We start from the raw sequence: 11,154 nt of genomic DNA, 5'->3' as shown, positions 1-11,154 counted from the left end.
TGCAAAACATCTATTTATTTTCAAATGTATTGAGGATTATTTGTACGTACAATGTATGTTGATGTACCTTACATAACCAAATGAGCCAATATTGCAAAACACACATAATTAACTATTAACATTTTTTGTAATTACCTGAGTTTACTTTGATGACTTGCACTGAATTGAACCAGCCAGGAATGCATAGTCCGGACAGTAGCTGCTGATAGCCAGCCTCAAGCACACTTCCAAATGTTTATCAGTCATGGATAATATCCGTATCATAATATCCGTATAATATTCCATATCCGTATGGAAGTGATATGTTTTTGCCTTTTTACTTGGTCCAGTTTTTGCCTTTTTACTTGGTCCAGCTCCTTCACTCATTTTAGTGACCATAAACTTTAGCGAGGGCTTAAAATCTGACGCAATTCGCCGACTAGCTTAGCACTTTGCATCGTTGTTTACGCATGAGCGGTGACCTAAAGGTCAAAATTCAGTTGTCATCTGACTGGTTGTCCTGTATGTCAATCAAGTAACGGGGATGGATGATAGGCTGACATCGTAAGTTCTGCTGCACTTAGAGACGTCGTTTGATTTGATTGGTCGCCCGAAGGGCAACATTCAGTTGTCATCTGAATGGCTGCCCTGTATGTCAATCAAGTGACGGCATTGATGCTGGGATGATATTTTTTTAATGTCACGCCGCGATCGACCAGTACCACCTCCGCGATCGACCGGTAGCTCGCGATCGACTTAATGAGCACCCCTGCTTTAGAACATAAGTTCACTACAGTCCCATGCTCTCTGAACTTCGTAACCCAACTAACAATCGTTGATTTTGGTGGAAAGTTGCGACAATGGAAACGTTTTCCAAACTGAATCTGTACACTCTGGTATGATTTTGTCGCAAAATAGATCTCCAGGGAGAATATCTTCTGCTGATTTGTCCAAGACATTTTTGGGGCAACTATAGCTGAAAACGATCATCCATAGGTTCACCTTTCAAGTCCTGCAACAGAAAAGACATTCGTTAAAAAATGGATTTTTTTATTGAATAAAATATGGGTACGCATCTTTTTGGGTTTTTTGATTTTCTTGCTAAAAATGTCAAAAAAAAGTGTTATGTTTTTGTATTTGGCATGTTTTTGTCCCGATAATAAAACCATCCAAAAAAGAAAAAGACACCCCCGCTCCCAAATATTTTGCACACAGCTCACAACTTTTATTTTTTTAAACAAAATAAATATGATCTGGACGACTTAAAAAGGTAGCATGAAACTACACAGCAGCGTTTTGAAAAGATAAAAACGTCAGGACACAAAGGTGCAAAATGCTTTCCACAGAAAATGGAACAAAGTGAGACCTCGTTGCACGGTTGCATCTTTGAGACATTTTTGTTCATTAAAAGCAAAGTTCATGAAACACCATGACGGCCATGTTGGATTAGCGTTTATTGACAAGCATTTGGCACTTTGCAGATCTTCCAGACAGGAAGTCCTTCAGCCATCACTCCCAGCAGTTCCCGTGCTGGGCGCCGTAGGGCCCGTAAAAGCATCCGGACGACGACGGGCCCAAGCCCCCCAGCCGGCACATGGACTTACACACGGGGCAAGGGTAGTCGGAGAGGCCCTCGATGTCCTCGAAGGCCAGGTTGACGATGTGGTCGCAGCACGGGTCGCAGTAGAGGTGGCCGCACGACAGGCGCTTGAGGCGGGCCTCGTAGGAGATGCAGCACTGGCAGTGAGGCAGGTCCGGACCCAGGGACAAGGAGCCCGTCAGGGAGCTGCTGTCCAGGCTGCCTGCCTGGCTGGAGCTCAGCTTGGCGGGGGACCTGCGAGGGATGAGGAGACGTTCAGGTCAGCCGCACTTGAACCGGGTTCAAACCCGGCTTACGCCAAGTCTTCTACTCCGGCACCACTGCGCACGAAAGGGTCACATGTGGGTCACACCCGTGTGGGGTGTCCTATTAGTTTTCACACAAATACACGTCATGGTGGCGCCGTTATTACAGTCGCCCCTTTCCACATTATGGTTTTTATCACAGTTTTCTCAAATATTGCACTTCCGGCATATGTTATATATGTTTGGCTCAAAGTAAGCATTCAGGCATAAAATGACTCCCAACTAAAACTCCAAAGACATTGGAATGTAGTGTTCTACACCGGTCGCTAGGTGGCAGTGATGTTACTGTAACAACCTGTAACGTTGCCGTTGATAATTCTGATGTTTGTGAACGTACCGTGTTGTTACGTTATTGGTAGATTAAGAGCGCTACGTTATGTTAGCCACCGCAAGAAGTCCCTCCCCCGATGCTAACGTGTGTGAGTATATTATGTCTGATTTTAGTCCTGCATACTAGTATGCTAGCATATATAGCATACCGTATATGGTGTGCTTGCATGTATCACATACCGTATATAGCATGCTAGCAAGTCTCGCATACTAGTATGCTATCATGTATCGCATACCATATATGGCATGCTAGCAAGTATCGCATACCGTATATGGCATGCTAGCATGTATCGCATACCGTATATAGCATGCTAGCAAGTCTCGCATACCGTATATAGCATGCTAGCAAGTCTTGCATACTAGTATGCAAGCATATATTGCATACTAGTATGCTAGCATATATCGCATACCGTATATAGCACGCTAGCATGTATCACATACCGTATATAGCACGCTAGCATGTATCACAAACCGCATATAGCACTCTAGCATGTATCACACACTGTATATAGCACGCTAGCATATATCGCATACCGTATATAGCACGCTAGCATGTATCACATACCATATATAGCATGCTAGTATGTATCGCATATTAGTATGCTAGCATGTATCGCATACTGGCATGCTACCATGTATCACACGCTAGCATGTATCACATACTGTATATAGCATGCTAGCATGTATCACACACCGTGTATAGCATGCTAGCATGTATCACATACAGTATATAGCATGCTAGCAAGTCTCGCATAATAGTATGCTAGCATGTATCACATACCGTATATAGCATGCTAGCAAGTCTCGCATAATAGTATGCTAGCATGTATCGCATACTAGTATGCTAGCATATATCGCATACCGTATATAGCATGCTAGCAAGTCTTGCATACTAGTATGCTAGCATATATCACATACTAGTATGCTAGCATATATCACATACTAGTATGCTAGCAAGTCTCGCATACTAGTATGCTAGCATGTATCACATACCATACGTAGCATGCTACCATGTATCGCATACCGTATATGGCATGCTGGCATGTATCATATACCGTATATATAGCATGCTAGCATGTATCGCATACTAGCATGCTAGCATGTATCGCATACTAGTATGCTACCATGTATCGCATACTAGTATGCTACCATGTATCGCATACCGTATATAGCACGCTAGCATGCATCATATACCGTAAATAGCACGCTAGCATGTATCACACACCGTAAATAGCACGCTAGCATGTATCACACAACGTATATAGCACACTAGCATGTATCACACAACGTATATAGCACACTAGCATGTATCACACACTGTATAGAGCACGCTAGCATGTATCACACACCGTATATAGCACGCTAGCATGTATCCCACACCGTATATAGCACGCTAGCATGTATCATATACCGTATATAGCACGCTAGCATGTATCACACACCGTATATAGCACGCTAGCATGTATCACACACCGTATATAGCACGCTAGCATGTATCACACACCGTATATAGCACGCTAGCATGTATCACACAACGTATATAGCATGCTAGCATGTATCACACACCGTATATAGCACGCTAGCGTGTATCACACACCGTATATAGCATGCTAGCATGTATCACACACCGTATATGACATGCTAGCAAGTATCACACACCGTATATAGCACGCTAGCATGTATCACACACCGTATATAGCACGCTAGCATGTATCACACACCGTATATAGCACGCTAGCATGTATCACACACCGTATATATCACGCTAGCATGTATCACACACCATATATGACATGCTAGCAAGTATCACACCGTATATAGCATGCTAGCATGTATTTAAAGCATTTTCAACACCACCCACAGGGGGCGCCACAAATGCCAATACGTCCCCGTTTATAGAAACCCAAATATTATACACGGCTCTCCGTGCACGCTACAAAAATAAACACTATTAAAAACGGCACATTATTATATTCATAAAAGGCAAATATGACGTGTAGCTTGTATTTCATTTGTTAATTTGTGCAGCAGGTGTTTTTCACTGACGATTCGTTGGCCAAATAAGAACAAGCTGCAATCGATCGTCGCTATTAATGACGTCCTCGGTAAGTATGACCAATTAATATCATTTAAAGTGCATTAAAAATTCAACACTTATTCTGAATTTGGATGCAGACAATAACTGTTCCAATAATATAATAATAGGTTTTATTGTTGTCCTCATTGGACACGCGTTGTTATGCAAGAACAATCCCCAATCCATGTGAGCGTTTAGCATGAAAATTCACATATTGTAAATATGAAACAAAAGCATTTGATGCACTAAGGAGTTATATAATATGTAATAATAATGTCATCATATCCGCTCACCTCGTCGAGGATGAAGACTTGCAACAATCGAAGCTGAAAGCCGCCAGGATCCTCCACAGAAGGTCCATGTCTGGGGTGTCATGGTACCGGCAGCGCGGCATGCGCCTCCTCCGGCCAGAACCTCATCATGCGTCTTCTTTGGAAGCCGCGACCAAGACCAAGACCAAAACCAAAACCGAAACCACAGCAGACCCAATCAGTCCTAACAGCGCCAACATCCACTTGCTGTCAGTCTTTCAGCACGTGCGTGTGCGTGTCCATGGGAGAGGGGGCGGGCACTAACCGGAAGTGTGAAATAATACTCTTTTAAAAGCGTGAACGCGGATGAAATATTGTAATTTATTTAATTAATTTATTGTTGCCGATTTTTCTCGCTATTTCGCTATGTACTTACTTTTCAAACTAACACCAAAAATAAATGTTACGCATAACGTCGTAACGCTCCATCTTGAGTGCAGTGACCAGTAGTGTCCACCAGATGTCGACAAAGATCAAGCGCAATGTTCACCATTGTAGTGTGAAGACGCTCAGAAACACATCTTGAGTGCAGTGACCAGTAGTGTCCACCAGGTGTCGACAAAGTTCACCATTGTAGTTGTAGTTCACCGCTCAGAAACACAAATAAATGGCTCGGTGTTGACAGTATTAACAATAGTTGTGCTATTAAATGTAAAAATATCATATTATTGAAGCATATTAATTTTTACTCCTCTGCCAGCCATGTTTTTAAAGACATTTTGCTCAAATATATCGGGCTTGTCATCTTAAAAACAATACTGATTTTGAAGCAGTTATTATTCAAGATATGTAATCTCTCGTTTAGCGTGGTTAATTGGTTCCAACTCCGACCGATTTATAAATCATATATTTTCATGGGCTTTTCACGGCGGACCCGAGACCCAAGTTCAATTCCACACTCGGCCATCCGTACATGCGTGGGTTTTCTCCGGTTTTACTCCGGTTTCCTCCCACATTCCAAAAACATGCTAGGTTAATTAGCCACTCCAAATTGTCCATAGGTATGAATGTGAGTGTGAATGGTTGTTTGTCTATATGTGCCCTGTGATTGGCTGGCCACCGGTCCGGGGTTGTACCCCGCCTCTCGCCCGGGATAGACACCTGGGATAGGCTCCAGCATCCCGGCGGGTCGAGGTCTCGTGAGGATAAGCGGTAGAAAATGAATATTTGAATGAATATTTCAATATTTATTATTATTAGCGCCCTCTAGATGTGTAATAACGGCTTTATAATCTCTTTTACACTCGGAAAATAAGCTTGTGTGTGGACAGGAAGTGACAGGAAGTGTGATTCAGAGTTGAGTTTTAGCCTGTGTTCATATTATGATTATGGCGTTATTATTATTATTATTACTATAGCCATTTTGAATCATCTGTAATCCAAAAATAGCTTCAAAATGTCTCCAGTCAAATGTCATCTTTGAGCGGACTTGAGTTCTAATACTAATATTTCAGCTGTTTACATAACTGCAAATCCATATTCAATAAATGTGTTTTTTTCTTTATTCCACAAGGGTGCATCCTGTAGAGGTCCCTGCCAACAACGTGACCAATTAGAGAGAGAAAGAGAGAGAGAGAAAGAGAGAGAGAGAGAGAGAGACGACACTGCACCAGGCTGACGTCTACGCATGCGCAATGACAGAAAGACTTTATTGCATTTATGACTGATTCACTCCTCACTCATCCTTTTCCTGTCCTCTGGATGATGATAATAAAGGAGAGAGGGAGGATGCTGTGTAGTAGGAGGGAGGAACTGAGAAAGGAAGGAAGGAAGGAAGGAGGCAGGGCACAGCCTTGCTACGTCATCAGCCATCAGGACGCCGCCGCCGCTTCCAGTCCTGCGAGGTTGAGAGCGGAGAGAAGAGGCTGACATTGACTGACTGCGCTCCAAAGAAGAATTCAAAGGTAAGAAAAAGGTTGAATAAAAAATGCACGTTGTGACCTTGCGTGACGTAATGCATGACGTAATGCACGGCTCCGCAGGGAAGTAATTGGCTGCGTTGGGTTTTTCCAAGAAGAATGAAGGTTACACGGTCGTGCTGTGGCATTCCCACCCGGCGGATGATGCCCCAAGCCTCGGATGCCCTTAATTTGAATTATGGAATCATAAGTAGAAATTGCGTTTGTTTTGAAATTACGTTTTTACGCGTGTAATCAAGGAGGAGGGGGTTAAAATGGTGGTGGGGGGGTGGGGGTGTCCCGCGCTGCGTCGTGCGCCAAAATGACCTTGTGGTTTGCAAAAGCTCTCACTTGCTATATTTGTGTTTTTTTTATGATAATTTCATCAAAGGTGACATATTGTGGATGTAAGCAATATATTTTATTTTTTTTTGAGAGTCGACATTTGCCAACTTTGTCGCCGAGGCCGCCATTGTTGCTCATTTGCATCCAAGCAGCATCACCTTCTTTATCCTCCATGGACTGGATGTGTGCTCTTTGGGCAAAGTCTTTTTTTATTTCAGCGGTAAATCATGGAAGTCGAAAAATTTGTCAAATGTTTCCAAATTATGATGAGTAGTGCCTGAAAAAACACCCCCCCAGCTTCTTAATCCATATTATTATAATTTTAATGTTCACTTTTCAAGCTTTCATGTCAGGAAGGAAAAATCATCTTCCTCATGGACTTGATACTCGACTCCATAACTAAACCCCCCATAGGTGCCCCGTAAACCCCATAACTGCTTTGGAAAAAAAAAAAAAAAAGGCTTCGCTACACGTCTTAAAATTATTCCCGCACCTCGCCATGATATCCGTTAGCTACAGATCATTCGATTATTTTGTTCTTCTACAGCAAATATGCTAACATAGCATATGTTGCTGTTAAAATGTCAGGTTAGCACTTTAGCTCACTTAGCTAATGTGTTGCTAACGTTTGTGTCGTCTGTCCGTCATGTTACTGTGGGAAGGGGGGGATGAAAAAGTGTTTTAACGCCCCTGTCTGTCACACACATCATCAAAATTAAAATTTGAGTCAGTGACAACACAAAATGCCGTTTTGAAATGAAACTTTTTTATTATTAAAAGAGAAGCAAAAACCAAAACTACATGGCCCTGTGAGAAAAAGTGACCCCCCCCCCCCCCCCCCCCCCCCCCCCCCCCGTTTAAACATACCACACCTGAGATCGATGGAGCTCTATCAGTGTGGTAAAGGTTATAAAGCCATTTCTAAAGCTTTGGGACTCCAGCAAACCACAACGAGAGACATTACCCACAAATGGTGAAAAAATGAAACAGTGGCGAACGCTCCCTAGAAGTGGCCGGCTAACCAAAATGACCCCAACGACTCATCCAAGAGGTCGCAAAAGACCCCACAACAACATCAGTTAAGGTCCACCAAAACCACAGCTGAACCAAAAGAACATTAAGGCTGGTCAACCAAGACCTTTGGGAAAATACTCTGTGGTCTGACATCTGGTGTCGCCGCATTTCATCAAAAACAACAGTAAAATACGGTGGTGGTAGTGTGATGGTCTGGGGTTGTTTTGCTGATTCAGGACCTGGACTTCCTGTCAGACTTCCTGTCATAAATGGAAGCATGAATCCTCCTGAAGGAGAACATCCGACCATGTGTTGGTGACCTCATTGATGCAAAACACACCAGCAAGCCCTCCTCTGATTGGCTGAAGAAAAACAATTCTACTTCCTTATTACAAGGACATGTAACATGGCGGTCCTGATGCGAGATAATTAGCTCGTGCGGGTTTGCTAGCCACAAGCTGCATGTGTGTCGCAGGTGTCTTCACGTGCTAACAGCAGCTCACGGATGTTCTCGGTGTTGTCGTTCTCATTCCATCTGCAGGGGTTTCGTGCGGTCGCAGGCCCGAGCCGCGTACGTACGCTGTCATGGTGGTTAGCATCGATGAGCTAAACATGTTCCTAGCTGGCAGCTAAAAATCCGTACGCTACTCGCCTAAATGGACACAGAGAGAAAGTACACAGGCGTCACTGTCTCTGATGGATGCTGACAACCCAAAACCTTAAAACTGTATTATGGAAAGCAGGAAGTGAACAAATGTAATATTGACACTTACTATGGTACACATTATGTCATTGGATGCTCATATCACCGAGTACTCCGGTACAGGACAAAAAATTACAAAATAAAAAACAAAAACCCCAAAACCTTAAACTGTATTATGGAAAGCAGGAAGTGAACAAATGTAATATTGACACTTACTATGGTACCCATTATGTCATTGTATGGTCATATCACCTTGTACTTCGGTACGGGACAAAAAATGACAAAATGTAAAAAATTAAAAAAACAACAAAAAAAACCCAAAACCTTAAACTGTATTATGGAAAGCAGGAAGTGAACAAATGTAATATTGACACTTACTATGGTACACATTATGTCATTGGATGCTCATATCACCGAGTACTCCGGTACGGGACAAAAAATTACAAAATAAAAAACAAAAACCCCAAAACCTTAAACTGTATTATGGAAAGCAGGAAGTGAACAAATGTAATATTGACACTTACTATGGTACCCATTATGTCATTGTATGGTCATATCACCTTGTACTTCGGTACGGGACAAAAAATAACAAAATTTAAAAAATTAAAAAAACAACAAAAAAACCCCAAAACCTTAAACTGTATTATGGAAAGCAGGAAGTGAACAAATGTAATATTGACACTTACTATGGTACACATTATGTCATTGGATGCTCATATCACCTCCTACTTCGGTACGAGGTGCATTATTAAAAAAAAACAAAAAAAAAACCTTAAACCTGTCTTATCTGCCTTATGTCTATTTTATTAGTTAATTTGAGTGTAAAGGTGACTATAGGGGTGTTATTTCACATCTAGGAGGGCTCTAATAAAGTTAAAAAGCATATTTAGAAGGTGGTAAAAATATCGTACTTTTGTGCGCCAAAAAAAAAAAACCCAAAAATTACAAAATTAAAAAAATTAAAAAAAAAACAAAAAAAAAAAAAACAAAACCTTAAACTGTATTATGGAAAGCAGGAAGTGAACAAATGTAATATTGACACTTACTATGGTACCCATTATGCCATTGGATGCTCATATCACCTCCTACTTCGGTACGAGGTGCATTATTAAAAAAAAAACCTTAAACTGTATTATGGAAAGCAGGAAGTGAACAAATGTAAGAGTTAGTGATTGTAAAATTACCAGATGGAGGGGTAGGATTTAATAAGCTTTGCTTCTTCCTACTCCTTTTGGACATGTGGAACTGGGAACTGATTATGGGATGCACTCAAGGTGGTGGCAACAAACACGAGTCAGCGAATGTTAACACACACATCTTTAGCTCTAGAACTGCCTTACTCGTCCCCAATGCAAGTGGACCGTAACGCCTACAAGGGTTCACCTCTCCAACTGTACCTTTGTTCAGATCTGCACTAAATGCCATGTTGCCTTATTGACGTTGGTGCGCCTCGGGAGTTCAACAGGCGTGTCAATCGCGTGTGAAGAACAACATCGACGCTTCCCTTCCATCGAAAACGGAAAAGAAACAGGAGAAATCTGTTGGGAAAGATGCGTCAATGAAGACGAATCGATACTGCAAGGGTATTTATCGAGGAAGGACACAGACACGATCGACAAAAAATCCCAGGACTTCCTGCAACAATACTATTGGTTTTGAATAATGGATGACCCCTATTGATTAACAACGATTTAGATTAGCAATCTGTGTTTACCGCGTTAGCACCCTACCAGTTTTGATTGACAAGCGATCATATCCACCCAAATATTCCATAGCAAAGCAAGAACCCCGTTCATTTTTAAATGATCTGAGGTAGCTGAGCTTCAATATTGGGGATAAGAAAACAAAAACGATGTGCCGATATTGTCCAACTCTCAATTTCTGATATCACCTGATATCAATATCTGTAATATTGCATATCTCCTGTGTTGGAAGGTACACACATATGTTGGATACAGCATTTTTTTAACATTGGTTTTCATGATCTGGAAGAAATCTGATACTGATATCAACCGATATTGCATTTTTATGCAATAAAGGGCCGATATTCATCAGACATTTCTAGTCTCCATATGGTAATGGTAATGGTAATGGTAATGGTAATGGTAATGGTAATGGTAATGGTTTAATTTCATTTGAACATGCATCAGATTCCAATTGAGTGCATCCCATAATCAGTTCCCAGTTCCACATGTCCAAAAGGAGTAGGAAGAAGCAAAGCTTATTAAATCCTACCCCTCCTTCTGGTACTTTTACAATCACTAACTGTTACATTTGTACACTTCCTGCTTTCCTAATATAGTTTTAAGTTTTTTTTTTATATTTTTTTGAATTTTTTTGAAATATCTTTGAATTTTATTTGAATTTTTTGAATATTTTTTTTCATTTGTATTTTTAATTTTTTTGTCACATACTTTTACAATCACTAACTGTTACATTTGTTCACTTCCTGCTTTCCTAATATAGTTTTAATTTTTTTTATATTTTTTTGAATTTTTTTGAAATATTTTTCAATTTTATTTGAATTTTGTTGAATTTTTTGAATATTTTTTTCATTTGTATTTTTATTTTTTTTGTCACATAGCGAAGTAG

General features: G+C 41.0%; 2 protein-coding genes across 2 annotated transcripts in view; both read left to right on the top strand.

Moving 5' to 3' along the window:
• Positions 1 to 1,764, top strand: part of mtmr11 (myotubularin related protein 11) — a 39,534-nt gene extending 37,770 nt beyond the window's left edge. Inside the window, exon 18 of the transcript XR_009119978.1 lies at positions 1,461 to 1,764. The gene's annotated coding sequence lies outside the window, so the exon portion shown is untranslated. The remainder of the gene's footprint in view (positions 1 to 1,460) is intronic.
• A 2,478-nt stretch (positions 1,765 to 4,242) lies between these two features.
• Positions 4,243 to 11,154, top strand: part of sv2a (synaptic vesicle glycoprotein 2A) — a 40,539-nt gene continuing 33,627 nt past the window's right edge. The window contains exons 1-2 of the mRNA XM_058054067.1: positions 4,243 to 4,319; positions 6,116 to 6,506. The gene's annotated coding sequence lies outside the window, so the exon portion shown is untranslated. The remainder of the gene's footprint in view (positions 4,320 to 6,115; positions 6,507 to 11,154) is intronic.

The sequence above is a fragment of the Doryrhamphus excisus genome, chromosome 17, assembly GCF_030265055.1.
Source record: "Doryrhamphus excisus isolate RoL2022-K1 chromosome 17, RoL_Dexc_1.0, whole genome shotgun sequence".
NCBI classification, from domain to species: domain Eukaryota; kingdom Metazoa; phylum Chordata; class Actinopteri; order Syngnathiformes; family Syngnathidae; genus Doryrhamphus; species Doryrhamphus excisus.
Note: the sequence above shows the minus strand (reverse complement) of the source record. Positions and strands in the feature narration are given on the sequence as shown.